General features: G+C 37.9%; 1 protein-coding gene and 1 long non-coding RNA gene across 2 annotated transcripts in view; both read left to right on the forward strand.

Moving 5' to 3' along the window:
• The window catches only part of LOC140155445 (neuroligin-4, X-linked-like), a 276,301-nt gene that overhangs the window by 166,468 nt on the left and 82,720 nt on the right, over positions 1 to 27,113 (forward strand). The gene's annotated exons all lie outside the window — the stretch shown is intronic.
• On the forward strand, positions 6,927 to 13,646 carry LOC140155446 (uncharacterized). The gene is made up of 3 exons (XR_011859383.1): positions 6,927 to 7,078; positions 9,084 to 9,195; positions 13,324 to 13,646. It is a non-coding gene; the product is annotated as an uncharacterized lncRNA (long non-coding RNA).

A 27,113-nucleotide genomic window follows, 5' to 3' on the forward strand; every position in this document is an offset into this window, starting at 1 on the left:
ACCGCTTGGTAAGCATTCCAACCGCCTAGGAAGCATTCCGACCACTAAGAAGCATACCAACCGCCTCAGAAGCATTCCAACCGCCTACAGGTTAGCACTCGAACCACTTAATTAGCCCTCAACCGCTATAAGTGGTTCGTAAGCTGTTCTTAAGTGGTTCATAAGCCCTCCTCAGAAGCGAAAAATGTAAATGAACTAAGCCCTCGAACCACTTAGTGGCATTCCAACCGCCTATGAAGCACTCCAACCGCCAAAGAAATTTCCAATCGCCTAGGAAGCATTCCAACCGCCTATAGGCATTCCAACCACCTATAGGTATTCCAACCGCATATACATGTAGGTATTCCAACCACCTACAGGTGAGGCAATCGAAACATTATATAAGCAATATTCTACGAGAGTGAGAAATAGAATGCACTGCAGAAAATCACACATATACCCAGAATATACTCCATTTTGTATCCATTGTGACAGACGCAGAGGCATTTTAGTTCAGTACAGCGTCTGTCCTCTGTCTTTGTCGGCGGAGATGTGACTCCAAGTTCTTCTGGTTGAACGATATAAGTGTCCAATTCTTATCAGCAACTGTGGAGGTCCAAACTATTCCCTTCATAATAAATGAAGTCAAAAGTGAAAAAAGACAATTTCCCTAATGCTTTTTCAGATCAAATGAGGCTCATGATAATACTTTTCCATATGATTTCCCACATTTTTTTCCTTCAAAAAATAGCACTTAAACCCCTGTTGCTATAGGAATTCTAGGAGAGTAAGGATTTAGAATATGCACAAATTGAACTTGAATATATCAGCAAGTATATAGCCATGTGCATCAGCAAGAGCCACTAAATTGCATCAAATTCATAATGATATTGAGTAACATATCCCAGTGGGCACATATCCCAGTGGGCACTGATTTCAACCTAACCGTTAGTTGATATCATGTTGAAATTTCAACGTTAATTGATACAACATTGAAATTTCAACCTGATTTCAACCAACTTTCAATGCAAAAATTAAGGAGGTTGAAATCAGGTTGAAGTTCATTTGCAAATACAACCTGATTTCAACCAGTCGACATTGATATTTCAATGTGATTTCAACGTTAGTTGCGCCCACTGGGATCAGTGTGTTTTATAAATATGTACACAAAATAATTAATAGCTACATAATGATATAATTTGTTGTTGTACGTTTAATTGGTTTCATTGAGATTTCATTGCTCTGCTTGAGCTCTTCTTGTGCCATATGAGTGCTTTTTAGTGTATTTGTGTGTGGTATAAATGTACACTATTATTATTATCAATAATAATGCCCCAATATACTAACTAGCTCCTCCTTCCTAGCATCAGACCATTTCATATTTCAAGAAACTGCCCACATTACATCTAGTCATATTTAAGCTTACCTATATACACCATCCATCATTGTGGCATATTATTGCACACAAAGATAACTACATGGATCACATACATGTATGATGTTGTCCACATAATATGCATTGTCATGTAACATCCCAAATGTAAAAAGTGGACAAATCGGCCTATAATAAAGCTGGAAACATGAAAGGATAAAGATTCCATCATCTCTGCATTCACACCAGTTCAAAATGGCAGTTAGAAATATATTCCCATCATGCACCTGTTTGACCCATGGGTCAACCACTAAGGAATGCTAGTCAAGGCTATTAGCAGAATGCCTATTTGAATGGAATGCCTATTACTTAGAAATTTTTTAACCGAATGCCTATTACTTAGAAATTTTTTAAACCGAATGCCTAATACTTAGACATTTTTCAGTGGAATGCCTATATTACTTTACAAATTTTTTAACCGAATGCCTAATACTTAGAAATTTTTTCAGTGGAATGCCTATGACTTATCCGAATGCCACTGAGTGCCTATAGCAAACCGCCTAATCCTAGAACCACTAGGAATGCCTAAGTTACGAATGCCTAAGTTAATAGATTGAGCTTTAATGAGGGCTTAATGAGTAAATAGGCATTGGTAGCATTCTTGTGAGGCATTCAGAATGCCTGTGAACCAGCTCTATAGGCATTCATTAGCTGCTGAGTGCTAGTGACCACCTAGTACCGCTATCCTTAGCACTCGAGGGCTTGGCGAATAGCTACAGAATGCCAAATAGGCATTCATGTTTGGTAAGGGTTGCCAAAATCAGATCATAAAATATCCTTTCCTTTTTGATCAATTTTCAATACATAGCCTACAATCAAATAAAAGCCTGTCCCTACAGGCCCCATGTCGCATGGAAGTCAAAGTCCGCAAGTAATATGTGCGTTCTCGAAAAGAAACTTTAATGCGCGAACAATTCTATTTTTTTGACGACAGAGGAAAAAAGCACTTGAAATTCCAGAAAAAATCATTTAAAGTTTGAATTCTCCCATTGAACCCTGTGGCAAAGCCACATTTTGGAGCTGAAATTGGGCAATATCCTATATAGGCCTATTGACTGCCTTCAAATTGCAGGGGTTGAAAGTATGGGCAATTTCAAACATTTTATTTTTTTGGACCCCCCCCCCCAACACCACCCCTCCCCCCCACCCACAATGCATTTTTTCCCCTTCAAAAAATTTGGTGTAAGGCGGGTGATATACTTGCAGATGATTTTGCATGCAGAACTCAAACAGGTGATTAAACCATTGGGCTATTCCAGTTAAAATCCATACACCCCACACAGGGAGTGTGAATTTCAAATGAAGTTACCTGAATAGGCGATTCCATTTGATATCTACACCCCTGTGTGCGCGATTGAGGTCATGACCTCCATCTAGGGGGTGTATGCATGTCAAATGGAATAGCCCATTATTCTGCAAGAGTGTGGCAGTCAAATTACACATTGAGTATGTACAGCACACAGCTGTGGAACGACAGAGGAAAAAAGCACTTGGAATTCCAGAAAAATGCATGTGCAGTTTTAATTTTACATTGAACCCAATGCAAAATAATCAAGTTGGAGCCAAAATTGAGCTATATCCAACACATTTGCTGCCCTGAGATTCCAGCAGTTGAAAATATGAGCGATTTCAAACGTTTCGAAATTTCACCCACGAGGCCCCATGTCGCATGGGGGAAAATGGGAGATCACACGAAAACAGCCAGATTTTCTAAAATAACGACAAAATCTGTTAAAACAGGCTGCTGGATTCTGCAAAATTGTGAAAAATGAGGAGAAATGCTGCTATATGTGTGATTTACCATTTTCCCCCATGTGACCTGGGGCCTCCCTACTCAGTACTCTGAGTCTGCTGCTGACAACTCACCACACGTAACTTTCAATCAAGTTAAGGTTGGTCTGAACCCTGGAATTATGGAAACTTTCGGGCCTCATAACTTCTAAATTGTTGGTCTAAAGTATATAAAAGTATACATATTTAGAATGGCAAAGACTTGATAAGTTCATCTGTGAGGTCAAATTTTGGTCAAAATGCCATTTTTGGTCCAAAATCCCAAAAATAACGGTTTTTGGCCCACTTCTTGTTCGTGCACCGTAACAAAAAAATTCTTGGGCCAAAATTTTTTATTATTAATTTTTAAAAACTAGATCAAAATATCTAGGACCGGTTTTTTCATTTTTTCCAACTTTGAGAAATTTGCACCAAAAATGGTCAACAAATGCTGATTTTTCAAAAAAATCATTAAAAAGCCAGATTTTGGCCCAAATTTCAAATATTTTTGGTGAAATTGGTCAAAATTCAAAAAAATGAAAAAACTGTAACTTTCTGTAACTCCTAATGTAACATCTTAACATATTAAAACTCTCCAAATATCTTCCCCACTCCCTGTCTACCAGGAATGGCATCCACCATGGGATCTCAATTAATTGATTAATTTGAATTAATAAAAATAGCACTACTTTTCTTGCTGAGTTCGAAAGATAGACCATTGTCCAGCCCATGATACAATATTAATATGCTTTTATTTATTTTGTATGTTTTACATTATGTTTGCTTTACACTTAGAATGGCTGAGAAATCCATTGTACTGGTCCACCAATTTTTTGAATGGGAATTATGACAGCGACAAGAGGTACTGAATTTTGATTGCATCTGCAAAACAAGGTAAATCAACATTTGCATTGGCTTAGAAAGATTTTTTACATTTGGGGAGCTGAAAATTTAAAAACTTTTTAGTGGGCCACCCTGCGGTTGCAGACGGGGTTTTCCACCCACCCCGGAGTCAGAAAAGTTTGCAAAATATAGGTCACAAACACTCTTCCCTCTATTTTATCACAATTTGTTAACTCCACCTAGGTTTATGGGGGGCTGAAAGGTATTCAGGCTCCCACACCAAAATTAATATTCAGGGGCTGAGCCCCCCCCCGTTCCAAAGCATATGATTTATGTTCTCTTTGACATATGTGGTTCAATGCAGTTGCAGTGGTACGTACCGCATGAGCGTACTAGTGCAGCGCGATATATTAAAAAATTGTGCACCTATTGCTACATTCAAAAATAGTGTAACTTTGCTATGGTAATTAATCCTCATTATGTTTCACTACCTACCTACATACATACATACATATTTAGCTGCTACATTAAGAGCGTAGCGCTGCACAGTGCACACAATATTAAAGGTGGCAAAACCTGGTGGCAAAAGGCCAAAATACACAAGCAAAATATATATAGAGCAACAGAGCAATTAGAAAGAATTATACAAATGTGTCTTAAAGTTGCCTGTGGAAAAAGAATTTGTACAAATTCTTTTTTCCACAGGCAACCTTAATATGGAGTGGCATGATCCCCCGGCATGATCCCGGGCATGATCTTGCATGTTTACGGACTTGACATATCATCTTCGCAGCCCAGTTCTGGATGCGTTGAATACACTGAATGTCAGTTTTGTTTGACCCTATAGGAGCTAGTCCATTGCCATAGTCGATTTTAGACAAGATGAGGGCACGGATGACAAGATGGCAAGTATCACAAAGAGAATTGATCAAAAAATGAATTCCCTCCTGAGGTTGGTATCTGTCAATGAGTTGACCACATCACCATGGCTGCTACATGTAAAGGCAGTATGGCACACATGGGTCAATACCCGGGGGTCAATATTACATAAAAATGACCTTGTGTGGTATTTAGTTCCCAGGATGTGAGTTTTGCCTGAGGCAATTTATGATTAAATGTTGATCCCTCACTACAAGTGTTACCATCGATTTGGTTGAAAAGGAGGTTGGACATTATCAAATCTCTCCAGGTTACAAAACGTAATGTGTAACATCACTACTTCTATGTGAATATCAAACACTTCCTTCACCTTTTATAGTCAGTCTACTCTGAAGTACAAAGTACCGACGCGGGCGCACACATTTTGCCGACTTTGAAGGCACGCATACCTGCAGCAGAGACGCAGCACTATATACGCACTGTTAACGCACGGCATACACGTGCGTTGGCACTTTGTACTTCAGAGTGGACAAACTGTAGGAGACAAAATGATGTACCGTGATTGTATATATACTTGTAACTCTTAAAATAGATGTCTGAACAGCTCTGAACCCCATTATCTATATAGTATGTAGATCAGTGTCAAAAGTGGGACTTAATCCCAGGGACTATCACTTGTTGGGAGTGAAATTGTACAAAATAATGCAGCGTGCGGAGATGTTGATGCATCTAATGCACGAGCCCCAAAGGGGGAGTGCATTAGACGCATCAACATCTCAGTACAAGCGCATTATTTTTTACAATTTCTCGAGTAACATGTCGTCGGCCGCATCACATACTGACGTATTTGCAAAATACGTATTTCGAGAAAATCGAACTTGAAAATCTAGTGATTTTCATTTGCTGCATAATCTTGATTAAAATATTATTGTCGATCAAAACCAGTTTAACAGTAATGCAAATATACCATATTTTAAATATAATTCACTTATTACAATCAAAGCATAACTTATTCTGCAAAAATCAATATTAAATAAAATACGTCACTATGTGAAAAGGACTAATATCAATTTCTCCGTTCAAATGACAAATACGTCGCGCAAATACGTTAGTATGTGAAACAGTTGCGCAAATACGTCAGTATGTGAAAAGGACAAAACAGCAATTTTGCGCGAATTGGCATAGTCGCGCAAATCGTTACGCTATAAATACGTCAGTATGTGAAACGGCAAATTCTTCAAATTGCAGATACGATATACTGGGCTTGCGCAGTATAGGTGATCGGCAAATACGTCGTTATGTGATGCAGACACTTCAAGGTTTTGTAAATACGACATAATTAAATTAATTAATATCTTACTAATTAAGCCACTTTGAGGCATGATTTTTGGTGAATATATAGAGTAGAATATAACAAACTAACATACCAATTTTCTCAAAAATGTTAAAAATGTCGAATACGTCAGTATGTGATACGGCCGACGATGTGATAAGTATTTATTAACCTATTTCATACACGGCTTAAAAAAACCTGTGATTTTTGCAATTCTTATAACAAAATTGTCAGTAAAAATGTTGGAAAATGCAAACAAATATAAATGCATCCACCGAAAAGAAAATAAGCGCGTCCGAAAACACTGCGCGCCAGTGCATTATACCATATTTATGCACAGCTAGTAATTTACTAATGCTTGCTCTGATTGGTTCTCACATATATGCTTTTTATCATAACACCTAAAATGTTGGCCCGTTTTTGATTTGGCGCTTATTGAGATTTGTCAATTTAAAAGGTAAAGCAATATTGTAACATAGTTCATAGGGACACCCTCAGTGTTTTTCAAACTCTACCACACGCACACACATTTACCAGGACCAGGAAGAAGAATACTTAGATTATAGGGATTTACTTAGTATGAAAAAGTTATTCTTTCCAACTCTTATAAAATGATTATTCTGTTATACATATGCAATTTGGTTTTTTTTCTCAGGGATTTGTTTCTCAATTCGGTCTGATTTTGCATGGCACAACACAGCTAGGCTACACAGCTCTTGATAACTGGTGAAAAAGTGCTTCAATGATTCTCTTTTACCGACACAAATCATCCAACCTGGTATGTTCACAGCAAATCTCGACCAGCACTGGAGTCGGACGAAACATTATATGGGTCAGATAAAGTGAGTGCTAGCACTGGACTAAAGCCATAATGTGTGATTTTTATAAAATAGATTCCTAAATGTTAGTTTTCACTTATCACAATAATCACATTGCCCCTTTTAATTTTGAGCTAAACAAATGAGGTAATATGAAGAAAATTGTGATTTCACTCCAGCGCTTACAATGTGTGTATTTAGCTTGCTGTTCGTATTACATTGATCTATTATTGCACCAAGCATTGCGCAGCTGGGATGTACACAATGTGTGCATGAAGAAATTTGCAGCACTTATCCAAAGGGTGCTCACTGCGCAGTTTACTTTAAGCGTGCAAATAAATAGCCAGATAATAGAAGTTATCCACTTTCGTGACTTCTAACAAAAGGCACTGGTTCCCTTAGTATATTCCTCATTCAAACTAATTCAATGCACAACCTCGGAGTTACCTGCATGACTTTGGCGGGCTATTTTGAAATAGTCACGGTTGCACATGCAGGTACTTCTTTTGAAAGTCCTAAACAAGGTATAGGAGTCAATGTAGGATATGCAGCTTATAGAACACAGATAACCTCTATTAAAGGGAGACTCCGGCAATCATAACATTGTGCCTCATATGTTAGAAAAATAATTATCAAGCACAAATCACATTGTTTTATTTAAACCAAACTCATATTGACCATAAACACGAATAAAAACAGTCGGCTCTCAACACGCGATATTCAAAATTCCCGGCCCGAAATTGTCTAAGTGCAATGACGTAATGGTTATTTGTGTTCAATTGTCGTCAGCCTTCATTGTATTACTGGGACATCATTGCACTTGGCGCCTGGGAATTTTGAATATCGCGTGTTGAGAAACGGATGTTTTTATTCCTTTTTATAGTCACTATGAGTAGTGATACACCGGCGTGTCCAGGATCTTTTCCTGCGGGGGGCTCAGCCCCCTTTTCATATCTATGTGGGGGGCTTGATGGCTATAATCGCCAAAAAACGGCTGATTTTACATGATTTTTAACAAAGTGCGGGGGGCTTCAGCACCCAAAGCCCCCCCCCCTGGACACGCCACTGTGATAGGCTGTATAAGGGTGTAGTTGCAAACCGGCGGGGTACCAGCTTATTTGATGCAGCTTGGTGTTCTGAGTAATTTGACACCAATTTCATTGAAATCGGCCAAAAATTGAGACAGTGCCGGCCAAATAACGACACACAAGGGGGGGGGGGCAGATTTGTCACTTATAAGTCAATGGGAGCGTCTCTACACATTTTCAAATGGGTACTACGCACAAGTGAAATATTAAGTTGAGAGTTCAAATTTGGATAGAAGATGTTATTTATCAGTAACTTTGATTTGATAATAAGAAATGATAAAATTTTAGTAGGGGGGATACGTAACAGCTATTAGGCTGAATAGCGCCCTCACATCCTAAATTAGCTCTTGAACTTGCATCGAAACATACGATTTGGGTAAAAATTGCATAAATATATCCAGGGGACCCAAAATCATGTAAATAATCATTAGAATCCAACAAACAGCAAAGAAAATGCCCATAATTGTCAAAATAGTGAAAAATAGGGGGTCCCCAAGAAATCCCCCCTTATGTGTCGTTTTTTGGCGGCACTCTCTCATTTTTCAACCGATTTTTTTTTTAAAGGTGTCAAAATGCTCAGGAGGATTAGCTGCTTCAATTCAGCTGGTACCCTAAGCTTTTTGAAACATCACCCTTCTTTTTGGGCTGTACAGCCTATCACTACTATGAGTTTGTTTTAAAAATAAAACCATGTGATTCGTGCTTGATAATTATTTTTCTAACATAAGGAATAATGTTGTGATTGCCGGAGACTCCCTTTAAATACATTTTGAATTTGGTACTGATCAGTCCCACCTCCCATGTAACTTTGGAGCTAGGATTCTTTTACATGCAAGTGCAGCATGGAGAAGCCCTATTTCAGAAACCTGGAGGATAAATGCTTGTTCTTGTAAAAGGTTGCTCCATTTTGTAAAATCTTATTTCTTGAATTTCCACACTAGGTGATATCAGTGATGTCAACTTGAAGTGAACTGTTTAGTAATGCAGCAACTGGCTTACAAATCAGAATGTTTACTGTTTTAGTGATGAACTCAACTGAACATCAAAAGTCCGGTATGTACAATGCGTAACTGCTTTATTGGATGATAAAAGGATTAGGTCATACAGCCTAATGCAAATAGACTTCATAAATGTATACCTCAAAATGGTCCAGAATGATTACTGATACGTCCTCAAACAATGGTCCAGAATTATACCTTGTTTTTGTTCATGGAGTGAACTTCTAATTTCACTTCCACTCTCATCTCCTATGCACAATTTATCCCTTATATACCATGTGTCTTTGAATAGCTATTGTAGCCCACCAACCCTGTGGTTAAGAGGCTAGGAAATATTTCCTAATATCTCATACCCTCGTTTGAATGTCTTTTCTAATCCTGCCTCACATGTCAAGAACAATTTAGCCCATTTAATCTAGCAATGTGACTGTACAGTGTATGAGGCTGGGCATATAGGACAAATACACTGGACTTTTCATTAAGCCAATTTACTACCAAAAGCCGGGGCCACTGTGAGGTGGGGCCAAATAAAAATTAGTTTATATTCTTGAACATGATTTAACCATAACCTTCATGCTTCATAGAAATTGATACATATCTACCCATAATTTTTGCTTATATTTTCTGTCAATAATTGGGGTACTATATAATGACAAATTTGGACATTAAACTCTCTCATCTTCCCCTGGTTAGGTTAGGCTATAGTAAAGCCAAGAATTTTCAGCGTTGCGGAAATTCCTCGAAAATCGCGGAATTCGAAGGTAAAGCGGAAAACGCATTTCTGAGAAAAAAATTAAAAAAATAAGCAAAAATGACCTAGAAAAGGAAAAAATACAATTAATAAGAAATAGATAAAATACTAAATGAAATGGGTCTTCAAAATTCATCAAAATAAAGTAAAATCCGTCATAGATTTACCGTACAACGCCTCCCATTGCAGCCATGATACCCAATCACCCATCCCAACTTTGCAAATCGCAATGATCGTCACAAGATTCTTGTGAAATTTTATTATGTCAGAAATGTGCTAAAATTACAAAGCGGAGAAAGGCGGAATTTAGCATTTGTAAAGCAGAAAATTCTTGGCTTTAGGCTATAGTATGATAGTTGTTCCTTTATATGACCTATGACACATAACGCGCCCTGTTATATGACCTCTGACACATAACGTGCCCCGATATGTGACCTATGACACATAACGCCCCGTTATGTGACCTATGACACATAATGCACCCTGTTATGTGACCTGTGACACATAACACACCTGTTATGTGACCTATGACACATAACATGCCTCGTTATATGACCTATGACACATAACGCACCCGTTATATGACCTATGACACATAATGTGCCCGTTATGTAACGTATGCCACGTAACGCCCCGTTATGTGACCTATGACCCATAACGCTCACCGTTATGTGACATATGACACATAACGCGTGCCCGTTATGTGACCTATGACACAATGCACCCCATTATATGACACGTACGCGCCCCATTATATGACCTATGACACATAACGTGCCCGTTATGTGACCTATGACTTATAATCGCCCGGTTATGTGACCTATGACACATAACACGCCCGTTATATGACCAATGACACAAAAGCGCGCCCGTTATATGACCTATGACACATAACACGCCCCATTATATGACCTATGACACATTACGCACCCTGTTATATGACATATGACACATAACATGCCCATTATATAACATATGACACATAAAGTGCCCCGTTATATGACCTATGACACATAACACACCCCATTGTATGACCTATGACAAATAACACGCCCAGTTATGTGACCTATTTCACATAACGTGCCCCGATGTATGACCTATGACACAACATGCCCCTATGACACATAACATGCCCTGTTATGTGACCTATGACACATAACATGCCCTGTTATGTGACCTATGACACATAATGCACCCGGTTATGTGACCTACGACACATAACGTGCCCCGTTATATGACCTATGACACAACGTGCCCCGTTATGTGACCTATATATGCAGAGAGAGAGAAAACAGAGGCGTACCACCAGTCAAAGTCCCGTGTGTTGTATGCGCTGAGTTCTCGCGATATTCATGAGGGCCGATTGTTCGATCGTGATGTGTCAAACAATAACGCCAGCGATGTGTGCCTTCGTATACACGATAGAGCATTGCGTGCTTTTCGCGATTATGCGATAGACCATGAAAATATGCGGTAATTGCGTAGCAGTCTCGCCTGTCGCATTTCATGGAACAATCGGCCCTCATTATCGATGCGGAGACTTTGACTGGTGGTACGGGCTCTGTTTTTCTCTCCTCTGTGGACCTATGACACATAATGCGCCATGCTATGTGACCTATGACACATAATGCGCCATGTTATGTGACCTGTGACACAAAGCATCCCATTATATGACCTATGACACGACGCCCCTTTATATGACCTATGACACATAACGCATCCCGTTATATGACATGACACATAACGCGCAGTTATGACACATAACGTGGCACGTTATATGACCTATGACACACACGCGCCCCGTTATGTGACCTATATGACACATAACACGCCCTGTTATGTGACCTATTACACATAATGTGCCCCGTTATGTGACCTATGACACAGAACCTGCCTGTTATATGACCTATGACACATAAGCGCCCTGTTATGTGACCTATGACACATAACACGCCCGTTATGTGACCTATGATGCATACCATAAAGCGCCAGTTATGTGACCTATGATGCATAACATGCCCCGTTATGGACCTATGATACATAACGCACCCGATATATGACCTATGACACATAACGCGCCCGTTATATGACCTATGACACATAACATGCCCTGTTATGTGAACTATGACACATGTATAACGTACCCGTTATGTGACCTATGACGCATAACGTGCCCGTTATATGACTATGACACATAACGCACCCCGTTATATGACCTATGGCCACAGAATTAGAGAAGGAGAACCGGGACTCCCTATACCGCCACATACAATCGCTCCGTCAGCTAGGGGGATAAAATTGGGGTATTCGGGTCCTGCCGACGGTCGGAGACTAACGAAAACAATGTGGCGTCTCACCTGACCTAAAGCGTCTTGGCACTCGTGTGCAGGTCGCATCAAGTGCGTCTCTCAAATGCACCCTTCATCCATGTCGCTTTTCGCGATGACAACGAATGCCTCGAGTGCATTCCGAGGGAAACCGAATACCCCCAATTTTTGCTCCATTCATGCCTGTATTAATATGGTGGTCAAGTCCCTATTCTGTGTCTTTAATTCTGTGCGCTCAGTTATGTTACCTATCATATGTGACCTATGACATGACACAACCCGCCCTGTTATATGACCTATGACACATCACGTGCCCTGTTATGTGACCTATGACACATAATGCGCCCTGTTATATGACCTATGACACATAACGCATCCCGTTATGTCCAGTCATGTCCATAATCATTTTGATACAGCCTGTATACCTGATCCGTGAACTTTGTCTTTAATGCCGTTTTAAAGACAATGCTTGTGTCAAGTTACACTTGCAGCTACCTACTTTACAGTTGAATTGTAGCTCTGTAAATCAACTACTATGTAAATTTCAGCTACTGGATAATTGAGAATCATAAAACAAATCAAATTTCATGGAATCATTCCGGGTTTCGTGATTTAAATCATGTTGAATCAAATCGCAATTTAAATCACATGACTTGTTTCAAAAAACAATTTTTGATAAATTATAAATGTAAGTTAATTTCTTTCTTAAATTGATGGTTTTACCTCATCCCTAATGCTTCTACAACTTCTGGATACAATTAAAATACCTCTATGATGTCATTTTTATATATTGCCAAAAATTCACCTTCAAGATGTAGAATGCTACAGGTTTTTCCCATGATTTTACCAAATATTTTCTTTGAAAATGTAAAAACATGTTTCGAATATTTGTAAATACCTGATAGGATTGCGCATTATGTCTAGCTTTTCACTGGTCTCTTTTGACTCTATCATGGGGTATATAGTTCTCGGAATAAAAAAAATTAAACAAATCAATATAAATAAAAAAGAATCGGATCTAAATAAAAAAATCGGATTTAAATTTGAACAATCTGATTTTCAAAAATGAAATTTTTAATTTATATTTTGGTTTATTTCTTTACAGATGAAATTTGAACTTGTACTGGAAGGAATCATCTGCATCAACAAGCTAAAGCAAGAGATGGATCCAGATGATGATACTGTAGTGATGAGTGATGACGATGTGTAAAGTAAATGCAAACACCTGTGCCATATAGCATGTTGGCACTTCAACTAGGCAAGCGAATTAAAATTTGACAGAAATAGACAACTTGTCAACAAAATGGCTGATAGGACCTACATGTAAACATGTACATGTACAGTAGGCCTATACCTATCAATTAGGCTTAGAGGACTAGCTAGTAGTAGTCACCTGCTGTTAAACTTTTAACCCAAGACTGAGTACAAAGAAACATTAACAGAATTAAGTTTTAGAAGAGAATATGTTGATCTCAATATATACATGTACGTATAAGTGCAATCTGGGATTATATGACATTAATCTAGATGATTATGTAGTTTGTTACTGGTGGAACCAGCTCGCTAGTATTAATTATTAGTTCCACAAATTATGTTGCTTCATTTAAGGGTATACGATGTATTGTTGGTTGAAGCAGCAAAAAATGCAGTTCACAGCACCTTGCGAATGGTAGTGAGCTTTAGCAACAATTGCATTGCTCAATTCACAGGGAACGTGTAGAAGAATTCAAATAACTACGTTGTGTCCTCATTTAAATAAAATTCTGTCAACCATAAGGTACCATAGGGCAATTCTAAAGAATGGTTGCGGAATCGAACTGAAGACCTTTCCCTCTGTCACTTAAAACTGTCCACCAACATGTCTGCTATTTCAATTGTTATAGTACCGTTGCAGGCAGCGCACTGAATGGTCTATTGTTCTATTGTGTCCGATTTGAGCGCTGACATATTGGAAAATGTTGCCAATCAATATTCATGAGAGTGTACATTCAACGTCCAATTTTCGAAATTGGGTGACTTGTGCTTGGCAGGTGTAAAATACATCTGACTGGGCGTTTTAAATCACGTAACGCGCATAAAGGCATTGACATCATCGAATGGCTGCCTATAGTGCTGTTAGTGTTAGGCCTTTGTGGGGGGGCTGTGTTTAGTTTCTATAATAATTATTATAAGGCCTACATTTATTTGTTATTCCTTTCTTTGCCTTTCTCTGTACTTATTCTTTCCTTGCTAAAGTATCACTCCCTCTTCTTATCTCCCTTCCCTTCTCCATCCCCTCATACTTTTTGTCCATCTTTCTCTCTTCCTCCAGTCCCCTCTCATTCTTCATGTCCCCTCCTCAACCTCTTTCTCCCTCATCCCCTCCCAAGACCTCTCACAAAAGAGCTGCCCCCCCCCTTCAGTACGCCACTGTTTATGACATTCTCCTTCTTAAAAGAAAATAAAATGTCAATTTGTGAAACAACTTTAATATAGGCCTATACCGATACCGGTATACTTATTATGTTACATGTAGGCCTATACGTAGCTATTACCATTATACAGTAATAGACATGCAGACATGGCAGCCTTGATATGTAATCATTCAGCAAGCGCATTCAATTTATTTAAATGAAGCACCTACAGTCAGTGGGGTGACAACGAACTGCATCAGCGGCTAATGTGTGCCTTTTGAGCTTACGACTACTCAATTTCACCCTTGAGTGGTATAACAACAAAAGGTACTTTTCGTTATAGTAAGCGCTTTCACGCGACTTTCGTTTGATCACTTATTGACAGTAGTCTGCTAGGTAAAGCGTTAATACACTGTCTGGTCAGCTTACCGATTTAATGGTGGAAGCCCTTTGTCCCAAACAAAAGGTACCTTTCGATGAATAGCTTCTCAGATTTCAAATCGGCACAAGTGTACAATGCGTTACATAATCTATTGCCTCTCCATTCTTAATAGCTCCATGGTTGCAGGTGAGTTTATTTGATAGGGTCTATACAAGGAACTTATTAGGTCTAGCAGAGATAGATGTGTTGTAGGTTATTCATGTACCTGTAGTGTATGTAACAGTGGATGCTGGACAATATTAATTATAAAGTCTACAAATATACTGATGTTTGATATAATGCAGACATGACAATAACAACATACATGTATGTTAACAAGAGCTCATTTTGAGGCCACCCCACCACGTATGCCATATCCGCAACCAATAAAAATGCTATTTCTGTTATTATTTTGAGATTTAACATCTTGAAAGCTTTAATTAGAAATACAATGTACATCTTTGGCCCGCTATCAAATTTTTAAAAAATGGCTAGCCCTCTTTGGCCATAATTTTTTAGTGTTGCGTATGTGACAACAGTTGCGGATGTGACCATGTCTTAGGTTGCCCGTCATAGATTTGGCAATTCGAAAGATTTTTCTTATTAATCTTGCCGAGTTACTCAATTATTTTTTTGCATTTTTTGGCCAAAATGTATTGATTTTGACTGGAAGTTTTGAAAATAATTCCGTACATTTTTTAAATTTGTTTTCAAAAATCAAATGTTTATTTGGGGTTTTTTTTGCCAGCAATATTAGTACTAAGAAAGTTTTTAAATGTGTTCTCATGACCCTGGACATGAAGTTATGAAGTTTTAAAATGGTCTGCTGGTAGTGCAAACAGGAAAATTGCAACAGTTGTGCACACTGCTAAAAATCTATACTTTGGCAGAATAGTATATAGTCAAGACCACAAAGAATATTTTCAGGATAGAAACCAATCAACCAAGCTGGTTAGGCCCCTGGGTTAAGTTGGGTAAAAAATTGTATACGCTGGTGAAGTTACGTAATAATCGGATTACCGCGCTGCACTGATACGTTCACACGGTACCTCTACATTGAACCACATCATGCTGATCACTTGCACCTGTAAGATTAGTATCCTTTAAAAAGACCAGTATTGTATTCAGTGATGAGTGTAACCTGCTTGTAGTGCAGCGATATGTTCAAAATTGTTTTCACCTATTGCTATGGTAATTAATTCGATTAATTACGTAACTTTGCCAGCGTATAGTGGTCAAAAACGTTCCTCTAGTCCTGTGAATTAAAAAAGGATGGTATAATCAATGGCATCTCCACTTCTCCTCATCAAAATGGAGATCTTTGTATCAGCGGAAAGTGCATATTTTCTAGTTTCCTATTGACCCTGATTTTAAAAATAACATTTTTAATATAAAATGTATCACTTGTTTTAGGTTTGGCAAACTTGTGTATTTTGTGTCTGAATTATACACTGACTACATTTTTGGAGAAGTTACTTTTGTGTGTGTTTTTGCATGTTAGAAAAATAAAATGACATTGAATAAGAATACAAAAGAGCATGTATCTATGAGTTTGTTTTCATGGTGACTGGTGTTTAGGCAGTATGCAGACTCTGAGTATTAGACGTATAATATTTGATGTATCTACGTTATTTAATCTAGTCCCATTCTATTTCCAGTAATGTTTAAGTTCTAACGAATGTTTGATGACGTAAAATCGATAATATGTTACGTATAATATCTGGTAGAAATATATTATCGCTTTTACGTCATCAAACATTTGTTAAACATTACTGGAAATAGAATGCCAATAGATTAAATAACGTAGAGATATATGTTACATCAAATATTATACGTCTAGTAAAAAGTCTGCATACGGCCTACAGTAAAGGACTGATCAATTATTAGACAATTTTATGGGTGAGCTTTTTTTTCATGGACAGGTGTGATCGAACATGAAAGAAAACGCAAATTTAAAATTGATAGAAGGATCTTTTTCTGTGGAGGCATGGGTGTAAAATTCGGCAATTTTTTTTGCCCGAAATTGTGTAGTTTTCAGTGAAGGTTTGTTCTGATGGGGGTTGGGGGCCCGGGGTGGCAAGTTTTAAGGAAAAATATCCAAATTCGAAAATGATTGGTCCAATAAAATCAAGGTGTCAGGAGGAATGGACACAATGATCCAGAGACGCTAGACGGCTACGAAGGAGTGAGCATTTCCCTCAATCATGGGCTTTGCCACCAAGCTGCAGCGAAGCCAGGAATTTTTCAGATGGGGGAAGGGACATTTCGAATGTTTTTTGTTTTCACCCCCCCCCCCAATGGTTTTTGTGGCAGAGCTAACCGTGGAGTCAAGCACGTACATGTATTTTTCCTGAACCATGAAATGGTCTCAGCCTATTATTCTAATTTACTTTCTTCCTTACTGACGTAGTCAACAACGGTCTGAAATGGACATATCTCCAAATCCGGGGGGGCACTCCCACTTTGGAGGTGACGCGTATGTAGGCCTGTTAAGAGCCCCTTTTTCAGCACCGCTGTCACCCAAAGAAACCCCGGAAAGAAACCATATTTTTTGATGTGCATATGCTCCGTCACCCAAAGACCCCATATTTTTCCTTTCGATTTGTCACCCAAAGACCCTAAATACTTACACATGAACACCAACGAGTCATCTAAATTCAATTTTCGAGGCTTTTTTTTTGCTCTCACCCAGACCCCATTTTAAAAAGGTCCTATTCTCACCAAATGCCCCTAATTTAGATCCAAACGGTTCGTCTCTCACCCAATGACCCCATAGTTTGTACATTTTGCTCTCATATGGAAAGGTTTCTATACAAAAACGTTTCTCTTATAAACTATCATGCGTTCAGTTTCCACCTCGATACACCTGAGCACACATTTTTGTCCAAGAGCTTCCAAGCAGAGAACAAGGGTGAATATCTCCACCAGTCTTTGATTACACTACGCGGTTGAGTGCATAGCAATGTGAGAGCTGTGGAGCTTCTAGCTGAAAAATGGGCCTCTTTGATTGGTTTTTGTCGAAACCTCAAGTGTTCCCTTCATCCAATCAGAATTTTTTTATATCAAACGAAAGCTAACACTTCCCCCTAAAAAACACTTTTCGTCACTAGGTCAACAGATAACGCAATTCAATGTTATAGCAAGACGAATGCGGTAAATCTGTTGAAAACTACCTGTCCAAGCACATTTTTTGACCAAAGCCTCAAGTGTTCCTTAAAATATTTGTCAAATTTTATGTCATTAAATGAAAAAGCACACTTATATTGTCCATACACTAGCGTCACTAGAATAAGCAATGCCCAATTCTCTTTAAATTGCAAATCTTGTGCAAAAAGTTACTATTTTCGCCTGTTTTGTCATGCGGTTATAAATTCAATGAACTGTGATAAAAGAGCGCTTACAAATTGATATGCACCTGAATGCCAAAACACATGCTCTTACGCAATGATTCTATATTTTGCTGAACCATGAAATGGTATCAGCCTATATTAGTGTACGTTACTTATTACTTACTTGCTTACTTATATAATACTTACTTAATTACCAACCTTTTGGTCTGAAATGGACATATCTTTATATGCCACGATGGTATGTACCCCGAAGTGGTGTCAAATGAAAGAGGAAGAAGTAAAGAATATAATAAAAATATTTTTCCACTCGGGTGGCACTCATAATAAGCCCTGGCTCAATATTTATATGGGTCCTTTTCATATCTCAAAATGCCAAGAAGGTACTATACCCCGAGTGGTGTCAAATGAAAGAAAACAAAATAACGAATATGAAAATAGTTTCATGAGTCAATAATTATACATATTTTGGGTCCTTTTCATATCTCGAAATGCCAAGAAGGTATGACCCCCTGGGTGGTGTCAAATGAAAGAGAAAGAAGTAAAGAATGTATTAAAATTATTTTCCCCACCGGGGGTGACACTCACTCATAAGCCCCGGGTTAATATTCATATTTTGGGTCCTTTTCATATCCCGAAATGCCAAGAAGGTATGGCCCGAGTGGTGTCAAATGAAAGATAAAGAAGTATAGAATACATTAAAATTATTTCCCCACTAGGGGGTCACACTCCTCATTAGACCTGGGTCGATATTCCTATTTTGGGTCCTTTTATCCTTTTCATATCTCCCAAGAAGGTATGAGCCCCCCGGGTTACAGTGATATTCCACAATACTGTTGAAGCATCATGGTTCAGCTATGGTGCGGTAACCGCTCTAGTTTTGTATTTTGCTCTCACCAAATGTCCCTTACTGCGAAAGTACCAGCCCTACACCTATATCCATTTCATATTGAAGGGCTCCCGGGCTCCAAATGTCGAGAAGGTATGACCCCCGAGTGGTGTCACATGAAAGAGAAAAACGTAAAGAATATAATAACAATATTTCACAACCCGGGGTGACATTCATAATTGCGAGTTCTTATGTCATGTTATGTTATGTTATGTTATGTTATGTTATGTTATGTTATGTTATGTTATGTTATGTTATGTTATGTTATGTTATGTTATGTTATGTTATATTATGTTATGTTATTATTTATTTATTTATATATTTATTTCTTTATTTAATTTATTTATTTATGTATTTGGCCATGCGTTTTGAGTTGGGCCTGTAATGTGTAACATTTTTCGCGAGATGAAAATTATGGCACAGTCTAAAGTTGCTTACAGTATTCATGGTATTATAAACATATCCATAACGTAGAACACCCAACAAACACAATACTATAGAGAATTAATAAACATGATGCATCCATTAAGTGACCTTTGACCTTGTAAATTAATTCTTAAAGCACATCTATTTATAATCACTGTCATACAGGGTGTCTCAAAAATAAATATTGATATTTTTTCCATTTTTGATATTTAACAGTCCTCGAAGTAAACTTTACTTTAAAAATCTTGACATTTCATAATTGAAGTAGGCCTATTATGCAGTTATGTGCAAACGTTGCTATTTCGAGGGCTTAGAGCAAGAACTAGCTATGTCCACAATTACATGTTACTCATTTCGGCAACAAATGGACGGTTAATTCTGCCCTCTATAATATAATATAAGTGACTTTGGGGGTATGTACATGGTCACTTGCGTCTAACTAACAATGCTAACTGTTTAGGCCAATTACAACTGATCCTTAGTTTCCTGTTTCCCTCGCGCGTCCAAAATCAAGAATGGAAAAATATTTAATTATTTAATTTTTATTTTGGTATTTTCATCTTTTAATTGACTTTGTAATTACTTTTATTTGCTAATATCTGTTTTTGATCATCTCAACTTTGATTATGAATATAAAACAAGAACATTGTAGGGTCCCCTACTAATATTAATGTAAAAAATCAATTATAAAGGTAAAATAATTAAATCCGTAGTCTTAGTCAAAATGACCAAATGGACTGTTGATAATAGTCGCAACCACATTTTCAAAATAAAGAAATTAATAGATAATTAATAATTAATAGATAATTAATAATTAATAATTAAAAGTCGCCTCGTCCTTTATTTTCAAACTTGAAACAGGAAACTAAGAATTAATTGTGAAGGGCCTTAAGTGACCATCCATATACCCCAAAGTCACTTGCATTTATTATGGAGTGCAGAATTAACCATCCATTTTTGCCGAAATGAGTAACATGTAATTATGGACATAGCTAGTTCTTGCTCTAAGCCCTCGATTTGATCCTTTACAGTGTTTTCGCTCATAGCCTAACTTTTTACAAACAAAGGCGCACATAGGCCTACTTATTACCATGATTACCAATTCGAAGCTAAAATATGGCGTGAAATGGAACTTTTCCTCCCAGCTACATACACTTTAAGTACACAGGCCTATAGGCTATATCGATAGATTGATAATGTTTACTTCGAGGACAGTTTAAATCTCAAAAATAAAAAATATATAATTTGCCATAAAATTTGTATTATGTCGCGAATTTAAAAACAAAAATCAGTCTCCTATGTTTTAACCATGCCTGATGCAATTTAGAAAATAGCACACAGTCACCATTTTTAACCCTTGGTCTTATTTTCAAATTGGGTACTTGAAATGCCCATTTTCTCCATTCGCCAGCTGTATGGCAAGTATGATATGGTATAGAGTATAGGGACCTGTGCCAGATGATAATATACTACAAAACATCGTCTCAAAAATTACAATGTTGTCCCAGCAAACGTTTCAAAACGTTTTAAACAAGTTATTTTTTGGGGTTTGTTTTAGATAAAAACGTTTTAATAACATTATAATGTCGGACCAGGGGTCATGAAACGTTTCGTTTGAAATTCCGATGATACACTAATAGGCCTACAACAATGTTTTTAAAATGTTTTCAAAATGTTATGTTATAGGCCTATAAAATATTTTTGCAAACATTTGTTGCCAAATAGTTTGCCAACACTTAATTAAATAACATTTTTCTAACCTTTTGCGGATCATAAGTCGAAAATGTTTTGTGTTTGCTGGGATAGGCCTAAATGCAACATAATCTAAACTTTTAAACCCGACAAACAAGGGGTTTATTCGCGCTCGCGCTGCATTAAGGGAAGGGTATGAACGTTTGGACAGTATTTATTGTGGGACATTAGAGCACATCAGACATATCGAATTGCATTCTGAATACGAAGAATGACCTTCTGATATCAAATAATTTAGATTTTTTGAAATTCGGAATGTAATACACAGTTTATGGCAAATCATTAAAAATTGATATTTTTGATATTTAACAGTACTTGAAGTAAACTTTATAAATCTGATGATTTATACTTAAAGTGTATGTATGTGGGATGAAAAGCCGACGATCAATTGAAAATTTTGACCTTTCGTATTGAAGATATGGATTTTTTTTCCCAAAACACCAAAAAAAAAGGTCTTTTGGGAAAAAATCCATATCTTCAATATAAAAGGTCAAAATTTTCAATTGACCGTCGGCTTTTCCTCCCAGCTACATACACTGTAAGAATATATCATTAGATTTATATAATTTACTTCGAGGACTGTTATATATCAAAAATTTAAAAAATATCAAATTATCAAATTTTAATAATTTGTCATAAAATTTGTATTATAGGCCTATCGTGAATTTCAAAAAATGAAAATTATTTGATATCAGAAAGACATGCTACGTATTCAGAATGCAATTCGATACGTCTGAGGTGCTCTCATGTCCCACAAAAAATACTGTCGAAACGCCATAAACGCTCATTCTAGATCCCTTAAAAGTACAGAGAAACTGTCGTGTTGTAGCATAGCATACGGGACATATAGTGCTCAGCACTATGTCGAGTCGTGCGATTTCGGTGTTAAAAGCAAACTTTCACTTGATTTTGTCTCTTGTGGGGATAAATAATGGGAAAAAAGATGTTTCCAATTTTTAATTTCGTGGGAAGTGGTAAAATCCAAGATGGCCGCCAAAATCCTATAAAACTGACTGACACATGCAAAAAAAGCTATATATCACTCTTAAAATATGCCATAATGTAAATTTCAAATACTGGAACTATGTAGCCTTGTGTCAGATACTCAAAGAAAGATTTAATATTTCGGGGTAACTGGTAAAATCCAAGATGGCCGCCAAAATCCTATAAAACTGACTGACACATGCAAAAAAGCTACATATCACTCTCAAAATATGCTAAAAATGTCAATTTCAAACACTGGAACTATGTAGCCTTGTGTCAGACACTCAAAGAAACATTTAATATTTCGGGGTAAGTGGTAAAATCCAAGATGGCCGCCAAAATCTTGTAAAACTGGTTGACACATGCAAAAACGCCACATATCTCTCTCAAAGTATGCTCAAAATCTAAATTTCAAACACTGGAACTAGCATTGTGTCAGGCACTCAAAGACATATTTAATATTCTACCATTATGATTACTATTCAATATGGCGACCAATATGGCTGCTAATATACTGCTTAAATGTATATGAGTTTGTTTTTATGATCACATTTGCAAGTGTATAATTATGTCTTTGAACCAAAAGCACAATGTTTTACATAACCAGACCCCTTGCCAGGTCAAAGATGGACGGCATATCAGATAGTATACCTACTCATGTCACTAGTGCATGGTTATACACCACTAATAGGCCTGGACGATGCATGGAAAAGATGAACTATTTGTTTGCGTGGCATCTGAAAAGACTGTTTAAAATCACTGTTATTGACCAAGTGATATAGCCAAGAAAGTAACTTTGGGACTGGACACGGCGAATCAGCCGTAAAGTCGGCCCGGTCAATTTTGTTTTATTTCGTATTTAGAAAATATATACCATAAGCTTTAAAATGGTATATCATTTGACTTCAAACGATACCCAAAAGCGGGGTTATGATTTGTTGAACTCTGTTCCTTCGACAAAATTTTATTTTTTATCGGTTCTACATGTGTCTCTTTTTCTACATTTCTGGTAATAAATATCCAACAGTCATAATTGCCGGTCATTTCAAATCATCCTCAAGTCAACGAGGTCCAGAAATATCCTCTCATTGTTCATTGTTGATTATACATACCATACAATGCTTTGTTATCTACCACATGAACAGGATTTAGCCAAAGAAAACAAAGACAAGAACTATTCTATAGAAATAGGTAGAAGCTTATTATCCTCTTCAGCAGTAGTATTATTGATTGATTTAAACAGCGTTTGATAAGATACTTGTCGCAACGAATTGATACACCTATGAATACGACCTTCACATACATTTTACACTTTAACTCAGAATACAATTTGCCGAGTTTACGGCTGATTCGCCGCGTCCACTCACATTTTGGGTTTGATGCTTCGAAATGGTAAATTTTTCTCATTATATGACACTTTTTAGCATATATTCGCCCTAACTTTCAGCTTCAAGGGCACAATGCCATTTTGTTTGCGGTTCAGTGTTGAGTTTTTGATCATTTGGGATCTAAATCATCTAGTTTCACCTGAAATTGGTGGCGTTTAACCTATATTACCTGTGAGAGTTCTGAATTTGAGAAAATTCTACCCGAAATCAGCCATTTTCCCATTGACAACAATGTAATGGGTTTAGGGGTTTAGACAGCGTTATCCTATAGATTCACGTCCCTTATCAGGGGTTAGGGCGCCTTATCTGGGGTTTAGACTGCATTATCCTAGATTCACGTCCCTTATCTGGGGTTGGGCGCCTTATCTGGGGTTTAGACCAGGTGGTGGCCGCATTGCATTCTCTAAATTCAGTAAATTTTCATCGCCAACCGTGTAATTGAATGGGATTATTTTGAAATTTTAAAACGCTTGAAATATCACAAACAAATAGGCCTATGTTGATAAATAATATAAATACAAGCTAAAACCGTTGGGGTTCGATAATGAACCCCACAAAACTATTCGACTATATTGGAAAATGCCATACGGCCGGGCGGTTTCACAAGTTGCCGGCTCGATCATGTCATCCGCTGCCTGGTTTAGACTGCATTATCCTAGATTCAGGTCCCTTATCTGGGGTTAGAGCGCCTCATCGTGGTTTAGATGCCTTATCTGGGATTTAGACTACCTTTATATATGTAGGGTTTGTGTTCCTTATCTAGGGTTTTAGGTGCCTTATTTGGGTTTTTTAAACTGCCTTATCTGGAGCTTACGTCCCTTATCTGGGGTTCGGCGCCTTATCTGGGGGGTTTAGATGCCTTATCTGGAGTCTAGACTGTGTTATCCGCAGTTAACATCCCTTGTCAGGGGTTAAGACAGCTTATTTGGGATTTAGACTGCATTATCCTATATTTACATCCCTTATCTGGGGTTAAGGTGCCTTATCTGGAATTTAGACTGCCTTATCTGGGGTTTACGACCCTTATCTGGGGTTAAGGCGCCTTATCTGGGTTTAGATGCCTAAAGAATGGATCTGGGATTTAGACTGCCTTATCTATGGTTTACATCCCTTACTAGGGTTAAGGCCGCGCCTAATATGGGGTTTAAATGCCGTATCTGGGGTTTAGACTGTGTTATCCTAGGTTTACGTCCCTCATCTGAAGTTAAGGCGCCTTATCTGGGACTTAGATGCCTTCTCTGTCGTTTACGCTCCTTATCTGGTGTTAAGGCGCCTTATCTGGGGTTTAAACTGCCTTATCTGGGGTTTATGTCTCTTATCTGGGGTTAAGGCGCCCTATCTGGGGTTTAGATGCCTCATCTGGGGTTTACGACCCTTATCTGGGGTTAACGATCCTTATCTGAAGTTAAGGCGCCTTATCTGGGATTAAGATGCCTTATCTGTTGTTTACGTTCCTTATCTGGTGTTAAGGCGCCTTATATGGGGTTTAAATTGCCTTATCTGGGGTTTATGTCTCTTATCTGGGGTTAAGGTGCCCTATCTGGGGTTTAGATGCCTTATCTTGGGTTTACGACCCTTATCTGGGGTTTACGACCCTTATTTGGGGTTAACGATCCTTATCTAGAGTTAAGGCACCTTATTTGGGGTTTGGACTGCTTTATCTGGAGTCTACGTCCCTTAATCTGGGGTTAAGGCGCCTTATCTGGGGTTTAGATACCTTATCTGGAGTTTAGACTGCGTTATGCTAAGGTTAAGGTATCTTAGCCCCAGGTAAGGATCGTAAACCCCGTATCGTAAAGATCGTAAAGGCCGTATAAACCACCGATAAGATAATATATAAATTCTGCATTTTAGTGGTGGTTATTTTTAAATTTTGGCAGCCATCTTGGGATTTAAGGTCCTGTGCTGTTTTAGATTATTCCAGTGGATTTCTAGACCCTGTAAACATGGGTATAGACACCAGCATCATACTTCTAGGACTTTCTGCACCCGAAATATAGCCAAATTAATTTTCACTGGCGGCCATTTTGAAATTTTGGCAGCCATCTTGGAATGATAGGCTCTAGGCTGTTGTAAATTACTCTATTGGATTCCTTGACCCTGAAAACATGGGTATAGACATCAGAATCGTGCTGCTGGGTGCTTCTCTGACCAAGTTATGGTGATTTTAAGGGATTTTGGCGGCCATCTTGAAAAACGCCTTCTACCAAGAGTTTCCTACACTTTTCGATGGTGCAGACTCCTCTCATTTTATTCAGCGTCCTCAAGTCTATAAAGAAACACCTTCAAAACTTCTTGTACTCAACCCGAGAAGGGGACTTCCATTCTGTACCCTACTAAAGCGCAATTTATGAGTAAAATATGGCAAATTTTCAATCACGGCGGCCATCTTGGATTTTAGGGACTAAACGGTCTTTACAAAAATGGAAACATGTTTTATTTCAATCTTTGCCTTCAAATGCAATGAAATCAATTGAGAAATTGCTTTTAACAAAGAAATCGCACGACTTCTCGTTTGTTCAACATAGTGCTGTGCACTAATAGGCTTACGGCTCGTTTATACGGCTTGTTTGAGTCGTTTCGCTCGATTTTACGTTCATTTCATCAGAAACATACCGCCCTCTATTCGCGCTATACGTTAAGTACAGAAAAATCTTGTCGGGTTGCATAGCATGTAGCTGGGCCTATACGGGATATATAGGTCTGGGCACGTTCATTTCATAACGCGTGTACCCCGGGCGTGTACCAGGAGTATTTTTATGATTCTAGTAGGCCTATCCTCTTAATGTTTGAGTAGACCTATATCCACAAAAACTTTTATTCCCAAAATTTCAGTTGAATTATGCATGATGAATAGGCATATGCCTCATTTTTCCTACATAGGCCACTGTGCTGTAAGTTTCTTTGACGTTATTTTGCTTAGTAGGCCTAAATGAATCTGCAAGTAAAGTCGCTGAATGAACCCTAAACATAAAATGACTTTGTTTTTAAGAATAGGTAAAACAATGAGTGATAAATGAAAGTTGTTATTAAGATGCAAATTATGTTCGTCTCAGGAGCAGTGGCGTAGCCAAGCCCCATGGTGGCCGCCCGGTATTTAAGGTTGTTAGGCCTTTTTGTACTTTTTAGCCCATTTTGAATTTGGACCGTTTTTGTCATTGTTTACACCCCCCTTACAATTGGTCTTGACCCCCCCCCATTCACTTTTTGTTACATAGCCCTATTTCATGAAAGCATGTAAGGAATTAGCCTACTGGGGTCTCCATTGCACCTCCTCATCAAAATTAATAAGTCT

The sequence above is a fragment of the Amphiura filiformis genome, chromosome 6 (genome assembly GCF_039555335.1).
Source record: "Amphiura filiformis chromosome 6, Afil_fr2py, whole genome shotgun sequence".
NCBI lineage: Eukaryota > Metazoa > Echinodermata > Ophiuroidea > Amphilepidida > Amphiuridae > Amphiura > Amphiura filiformis.